At 50.7% G+C, this 7,828-nt stretch overlaps 1 long non-coding RNA gene across 1 annotated transcript; it reads right to left on the bottom strand.

The window, feature by feature from the left end:
- Nucleotides 1-1,184: 1,184 nt before the first annotated feature.
- Nucleotides 1,185-6,064, bottom strand: LOC150006993 (uncharacterized). Its single transcript, XR_016511778.1, has 3 exons — nucleotides 5,984-6,064; nucleotides 5,393-5,488; nucleotides 1,185-2,125 (listed from the first exon to the last, which is right to left on the bottom strand). It is a non-coding gene; the product is annotated as an uncharacterized LOC150006993 (long non-coding RNA).
- Between the last annotated feature and the right edge of the window lie 1,764 nt (nucleotides 6,065-7,828).

Raw genomic sequence — 7,828 nt, 5'->3', positions numbered from 1 at the left:
TGCTGAATCTTTTTGTACCTCAGCTTTCTTATCTGTAAAGTGGGGGTGATGATAGTGGCCACCGCATAAGGTCATTGTGAGGCTGAAACAGGACAACACACCTGGCATAGTGTTGGGAATACACTGACGGTGGTGGTGCTGGTACAATGGCAGGTGTGTAGACTGGTCTCATGCAGAGATAATGCCCCACATGATAATGTCTGTGCGTCACCGTGAGGGGTCCCAGCTAGAATACATGTACATTTTCCTCAGCAGTCCATGATCAATGCCACTAGCAGTCCTTTGGGCTATGGTATTTATAGTCTATTTAACTATCCCTGGAACTTGATAGCCTAGTGTCTTCATGTGAATGAATTTTGCAGATCCCTTAGAATTTGACCCTAGTCAAAAAAATTCCTCCCTCCCTTTCTTTAGAAAATATTAACTGTTCACCTCCTATATGCTGGGAACCAAAGACACAAAGGTGAATGAGATGTAGAACCTGCTCCCAAGAAGCTCCGTGTCTAGAGGGAGAGACACACCATGGCAGTCAGCTGTGATGGCGCTGAGTGAAGGAGTAGAGAGAGGGGAGCTTCGCGAGATGGAGGGGAATGAGTCTGGGAGAAAATGAGTGCTCAGGCTCACTGGAGCTCCCTCCAGTGAGGGACATTCTCCAGGGAGGACATTCTGGGTTAAAAAGCAGGGGACAGCTGGATTTTGCAAACAGGGCAATGTTGGTGGTGGGGGCAGTTGGGGCAAGGAAGATGAACATGGTGCTGAGGGCATGACCTTGTGGGGCACAGACTGCACCTACTCTGAGGTTTTCCAGAGGCCTCTCTGCTGCCCTGCATCCTGGAATAGACCACCGTGTCTGCTGCTAGGATCAGAAAAGCTGGATCTACACCTGGTACTCCACAACCCAGCAGTTCTACTCCTAGGGATATACTCAGACGGAAGTGAGAACCTTGTCCACAGGAAGACCTGCTCTAGAATGTTCATAGCAGTGCTGTTAGTAAGAGCCAAAACACTAGAAACAACCCAAAATGTCCACCAACAGGAAAATGGGTTAAATTGTGGTAAACTCATACAATGGGATATGTATTACAATAAAAATAAACTACAGCAACATGCAGCAACATGGATGAATCTCCAAGACATTATGCTGAGTGAAATAAACCAGACCCCAAATAGAACATACCGTGTGATTCCATTTATGTAAAGTACAGAGACAGGCAAGACTATCTATGGTGATAAGGAGTCCAAGAAATGTTTGCCTGGAGGAAGGAGGATGGACTGGAAGGGGCACCTGGAAAACTTGCTGGGATTATGGAAATGTTCTCTACCTTGACTGGGTGTTGATAACACAGTTATATTTGCCAAAACTCATCAGTTGTACACTTAAGATCTGGGTGTCTTTTACTCTATGAAAATTATACCTCAATAAAGGAAGAAAATGCAAAAACAAACCATAAAGTCGTAGACCTCTGTCTCCCTTCCTCTGCTACCAGCCTCACCGGTGCCCTACTCATGGGGCTGGGACCATGGTCTCATCTCCCAGCTGTCAGCCGTCTGCAGCCCCTCATGGCTCTCTCCATCCTGCACGGAGCAGCCAGCCAGCTTTCTACATCAGCCATGGAAAGCAAGGATCCCTGTTTAAATCTAACTCCATCTCTTTCCAACTGTGTCATTTGGTTGAGCTACATCACTTCTCTGAGTCTCCCTTCATCATCTGGAAAACAGGATCACAACACCAAATCCAGAGGGTTGAAGATGGAAATGGGAAAGTGTCTGTGAAAAAGTTTCAGAAACTGAAGCTACCATAGGGTGTTGCTTGTGCCACTCAACCTTTTAGGAATTTTCAATGGCTTTTGTATAGCAGCTGAGGCGAATGGGATCTCTGGTTCCAATTCTTCATGCCTGTAGTAGGATTCTACATGCACACCCTTTGTCACGTGACTCTCTCCTTTCCCACCGCACTGATGGTAGGCTTGGTCATGCGACTGGCTTCGGCCAATGGCATGTCAATGAATGTGACTAGAGCATAGGATTAAAAAGGTTTGTGCTGTTTGGCTTGGTCTCTCGAGCTCCTGTGATTGCCATGCTGGTTCAAGGAGAATGTGGAATAGCCTTGAGCCCAACCCACAGTCTGTGAGAAAAACAAAGGCTTGTTGTTGTAAACCATAGAGTGTTTATGTGATTTGCTAGGCAGCATTACTGTGGTAATGGCTGACTAATACTGCCCCAAGGTCATCTCCACGCAAGTCTTCATTTACCTACTTCTCTAGCCCCATTCCCAACAGCTCAGCTCCAGCCAGATCAGTCCCTTCAACATGCCATGAAACTTAGCATTCCCTCTCACTCCCACTTGCCTAACTTAATGTGTTGTTTTCCATCCCTATGTTCTGCCTCCTTTTTTGAATTCCAAGTTTTTCCCTTTTCACTCGACCAGTCTACACCAACTATACCTATCCTTCAAAAGACAATAAAAGTACCGCCTCACCTCCCTTTGGAAGCTTTCCTTCACTGCCCATCCCACCCTGCTCCAGGGCAACCACCATCTGCTGAGCTCCTGCCCCTGCCAGTCTATGTCCTTCACAGATGCTGAGCACACTGCAACCAGCATCTCCACTGGCTTAATCTTTCCAAATGGATGTCTGTGTCCTTCATCTGTCTGTGGCTTAGGAGTTTTCTGTTAAGCATGGAATTGTGGTTGGGAAAATACCTGTTAAAGAACTGACAAAATGAATTAACTAGTCCCTGTGTAACTTGCACAGAACAGTCAACTTCCTTGAAATTGTGATTTGCAAGTCTAGCTTCAGGCCCAAGCTAGAAGTTAATTATTGGCATGGAGAAAAAGTCAATGAGCATCAGCCACCCAGCAAGAGAGATAGTCCATATCTGCCTTATGCGGTCAAGGGGAAGAGAGAAGTGATAGCCTAACCCTACTCTTACCCCTTCCCTGTCCTTATCCTATTCCTTTTCTGATCTTTGCCTGTCTCACTGAATAGCTAAATGGTAATGACTTTCTAGACTGTAAACCATCAACTACACAGCTGGAATCTAAATTGTCACACTTATCTTGGTTTTCATCTTTGTGTGGGTGCCCAGTGCTTTGCATTTGTTGTTCAGTAAATTAATGTCTGAAGGAATGAATGACATACTTTTTAAAACTTTGGAAAATGGTTATTATATTTGGCAGTTTGGGGCCCAGTCTCCCTGAGTTCAGAAACATCTCAAAACTCCAACACCAACTATTTTGGGTTTGGGGTGATGAATTGGAAAGTTAAGGGGCCAATTGGCATATCTTTACAGTTTGAAGGGGCCTTCTGAGGCAAGGGGGCATCCATTAGAAAGCCCCGCTTCAGAAATTCCCCCTATACTTACACATTCATCTAATGGCAAACACTTTCGGTTAAAAAGCCCCTCTTTTAAAACTCAGGCACTCCTTTGAGGAGATCCATCAACTGAATGCTCATGAACTTGGTTGGGTGGTATTCCAGGCAATAGGCAAAGAAGAAGACTTTGCTCAAGGCCAAGCTCCCAGATCTGGGCTGGTGACAGAGTTTGAGCTCCAATCCAGGTCTAGGGAAAGGCCAGGGAGTGGACATTGAAAGGTTGGTTTCAAGACAAATGTTCTTCATTCTTCACTTTTATCTAAGACCCTGGAGCATTGAGAGGCCCAGATGGAGGAGTGGATGATCTTGAGCCTCCCTATGATTCCTAGGCTTGGATCCAAACCCCTCACGGGAGTGGAAAAAAGTAGGTGCTGGCTTAATCTTAGGTGGGAGAGATCTACTTCCTTGGCTGTGAATGCCCTGCAGGGTGGGGACAGAGAAGGAAGGAGTCCTGAGAAAGAGAGTGTCTGCATCACTGTGCCTCCAGCCCATTCTGCAGGGAAGGCCCAGGTCTCACAGGGCACAGACGCAGGGGGCCAGGAGTAGCCTTTTGTGTGGGATGCAACTGGGCAGGAATGAAAAGAGGGAGGAGGCAAGTGTTGAATTGAGGAGTCATCAGTCCCAGGGAGTGACCCTATGCTCTGTGGGGCCCACCTGAGCCCACATCTTCAGGATTTATGCAGTTGCTATGCTTCCTTGGGGCCCTGCCTCCTAACTCAAGTCATGGGATTATTTATTCCCCCTCGTGTCAGCTGAGAGGATTGAAATCAACTCTAGCTCACTCAGCATACAAGGGAGCAAACGGGGACTGGGGACTGGGCAAGAGCACATGCATATGTGTGGACAGACAGACATGTCAGAATGGCTCCTGACCCCAACCTCTCAGTCACCATACAAGCTTGCAAGCTCCACACTAGACCCAAGCACCCAGTTCTGGCAGTGCCTAGGGAATTGTGGAGGTTATTTTAAGGTTGTTTCCACGTTCTTATCTGTCTCGCCCTCATCCAACAAACAGACAGAAAAACAAACAAGCCAGTGGCCTGGGCTGTTCTCACGGAGAGGCAGACCTCCCTTCACCCACCCCCAGAGTCTTCCTAACTAAATTCCTCCAGACGGGGCCCCTGAACTTCTGTTCATTTCATCCCGAGGGGATAATATTGCTGTCTATTCTGAAAAGCTGTCCCCTACATCTACCCCCCCCCCACCCCGGCTTGCTTTTTCCTCCTTCATTTTCCATAAATGCACTGGCAGGGCCCTAAATAGGATGGGATGGGGCACTTGCTGGCCAGGTGAGTCCCAGCAATTCCTGGGCTGAGCTCTCTATCTTGGCCTTTTGGGTCAGAGATCCCAAGTTGACTTTTTTTCTGCTGCAGGGTATGTACTTTGTTGCCTCTGTAGGAAGCACAGCACAGGCACCTCCAGCACAGTTAAGACATGACCAGATGCCTCATGGACCAGTAGAGCCCTGGTCTGAGGAGAGGAGCCCTCCAGCGCTTTCTACTTCCTTTGTCCCCAATGCAGGCTGGACATTCTCAGAACAGAGTACTGAGCTGCGAGAGACCAAAACCCCGTTAGACAATCAATCAACCCATTAATCAATTCGTCATTCAACTAACTAGAGGGACAGGGACAAAACTTCAACTGAGAGTTTCACTGATTTGGAGAATTTGTGGATGTTTAATCAAGCTGGGAATTCTGCCTTGATCTGGGAGTAAAAATGTCCTGCAGGAGACCTTTTGGCGGCTTTTGTGTTTTTCATAGAGAAAGGGGACGAGGCAGGGTCTTGCAGCTTGATTATCTGGGGTGGGGGCTAGTGAATGAATGGGAAGGTGGGGGGGGGGCATCTCTGTCTTCTTCCTCACCCGTAACCCTCTTCTTCCAATCCACATGGTTTATGTTTAGGGGCAGAGGTGCAGTTCACCAACCAGACCTTAAGGGTTGGCAGCTTGGGATCAGCCTAGTTCCTGGAGGACCCTGGGAGCCCGAAGGAGGGTAAAGGAAATCCCACTCTGCCCTACCTCCTCAACTCCACTTTCGTCTCTCTCCCTCTCTCCAGATTCCCTTCAGCAGCAGCGGTGGCGGCAGCAGCGTCCTCTCTGGCGGCCCCTGAAGGACTAGTGGGAGGGGACAGTGAAGTCATCGCAGTCCCCAGGGGCCCAGAAACCCCCAACAGTGACCAGCGTCCGAAGGCAGAGCCGAGCTGGGACCCAGGTGTCGTGGGGCGCCACCCTGAGCCTTTCTTTGACCTACTCGGTAGTCGACCACCCCACGGTCCTGAACAAAGCTGGTGGCGTGGCGCCTCTATAAAAGAGCTCCACAAAGGTCCCGCGGGCTTTCCATACCCCTCACCCCCACGCCCCGCCCGCGGCCCATTCATCCGGGCCTAGGCCGATCTGCCGGTGCTTCCTTCCCTCCCCTCCCCTCCCGCAGCTCGGAGGCACCCCGTGCGCGTTTTCCCGGCGACCCCACTCCTGCAGCCCAGTGACTAATCCCGCAGGTTGAGCAACTTGCCGGCTTTGGCGCCCCAGAGGCGGCGGGTCATTACCCCTCCGCCTCGCGCAGTGCGGCGGCCTTGAACTTCCCAGGCCGGTGCGGCTCGGCTCACTCACCCCATCCTGCCGGGCTTTGCAGCCCGTGTGCCCGCGCCCTGCGCCTCTACCCCGGCCGGCGGACGCGCGGCCGGGCCTTGCTTGTCCCGTAGGACGCAGGCACCGCGTGGCACTCGGGAACCCCAGACTGTCCAGGTTGGACAGGGAGGGGTGACTCGTCTCGCCCAGACTCTGGCAGGGAGATGGTAGGGAGAGAGGCGCACGCGAAGGCGAAGACGGGGTGAAATGCTTGCTTGGCCCCGTCCGCCTTCTGACTCAGTGTCTGCAAATTCTCGAAGGTCGGGTGTCTGTGGATGCTGTTTGAGTCTCTGTAGGAGTTGAGGGTGCTCAGAGGCACTTGCGGGGACACACACACACACACACACACACACACACACACACACAGAGGCGCGCGCTCCTCCTGGCCTTTGCTAACTGTTGGCGATCTCACTTTTCTCTCCCTCACGTGACTCTCATGTCGCCCCTTTTGCGGCGCTGTCTCTTGTGTCCTCTCTGCTTCTGACCGCCCTCGCTACCAGCGCCTACTGCTTTCTTTGTCCGTCCGTCTCTCTGTCACCATCTCTCACCCTCACTTGGGGTGTGTATTTAGTTGTTTTCCTGAGCTCCGCGCAGACTCTCCTGCCGTCCAACTCTGCTATCCCCACTCTGCCTGTGTAATTTAAAGCTATAGTTAAATTATGACTTCTCCGGACCTGTTGTGGCACCTACGCCTAAGCCTAATTAAATGATCACATCCATTCTGAAGGCAGCTCTCTTCTCCCCTCCAACGTTAATTACAACATAAGAGGCTTTAATGGCCCGCCTCACCTCCAGCTCCTGGAAAGAAAGGTCAGGCGATTAATTTTCGTCATTAATCTTTTCCCAATGTGGACACTGTGCTGTCACCGGAGCCTATTAAACCCCCTTGGTCCCCCCCTTTCAGTCTCCCTCGCCCCTCACCCCCTCCTCCCTGAGTGACTGCAGAGAAGGAAAATATTTAAGAATCACTTTGTCTCTCTGACTTTTTTTCCCTTTTTCTGGAGACAGCTTCTCCTTGGGGGTCTTGGGGGTGTGGTGAGGGGGAGGCACCAAGTTCATTTCCCTGTGGCTTCAGACTGCACCTCTAAAGACTGTTCATGACTCAAGTGTTATGAATCCTGGAATCAGGCTGAGGAGCAGGGAGGCCGAGTCTGTGGCATTCCATCACTTCTGGGATGCTGGAGGGACAGATGAGGACAGGGCTGCCACTTGTCTGTTCTCCACTAGGATCCTCATAATAAAAATTAAGAATGGTTGACACAGGGTTTTATGGTCTAATTTAGACCATTTTTTTCTAGGGTGTTCTAGCTTCCGTCCTCACCGCAGCTCACTGTTCCTTTCCTCCTTCCTCCCTCACCCTGCAACATCAGCCCCCTTCAGTGGGGATCATCTAGGTCTCCAGATTTCTGCAGTTGCAGAGGGCTGAGCAATGGCAGCTTCCTCTGGGGAAGCTGATTCCGGACCCCACCCTCAGGAACTAGGTGTCCTCCAGGGTTGAAGGGGGTCCTGGGCTCAGAGTGAGGAGGAGTGAGGGGAGGGGCAGCAGAGTGGGTAGCAGGTAGGGAAGGGCTGTCTGAAAGGCCGAGGTGGGGGGGTATGCTGGGCAAGGGGATTGAGGAGGCCCTGAGGGTGTGCTTTCCCAGGCCTTGGATTCCAGCAGCAGGCCAAAAAGAGGGGGATGGAGGAGTGTGAATTGGCTCTCTGTAGACAGCTTTTCTTCCAATCCAGGAATTTATATGATTTAAAATTCTAATCCAGAAGAGAGTCCGCAGGAAGTTGAGGGGGTGCTGCTTGGCCAGGAGGCATTGAGAACTGGTAGGAACAGGA

Source organism: Furipterus horrens, unplaced genomic scaffold (assembly GCF_987537825.1).
Source record: "Furipterus horrens unplaced genomic scaffold, mFurHor1.1.pri manual_scaffold_6, whole genome shotgun sequence".
NCBI classification, from domain to species: domain Eukaryota; kingdom Metazoa; phylum Chordata; class Mammalia; order Chiroptera; family Furipteridae; genus Furipterus; species Furipterus horrens.
The sequence above is the reverse complement of the archived record's forward strand: the minus strand, read 5'-3'. Positions and strand labels throughout refer to the sequence as shown.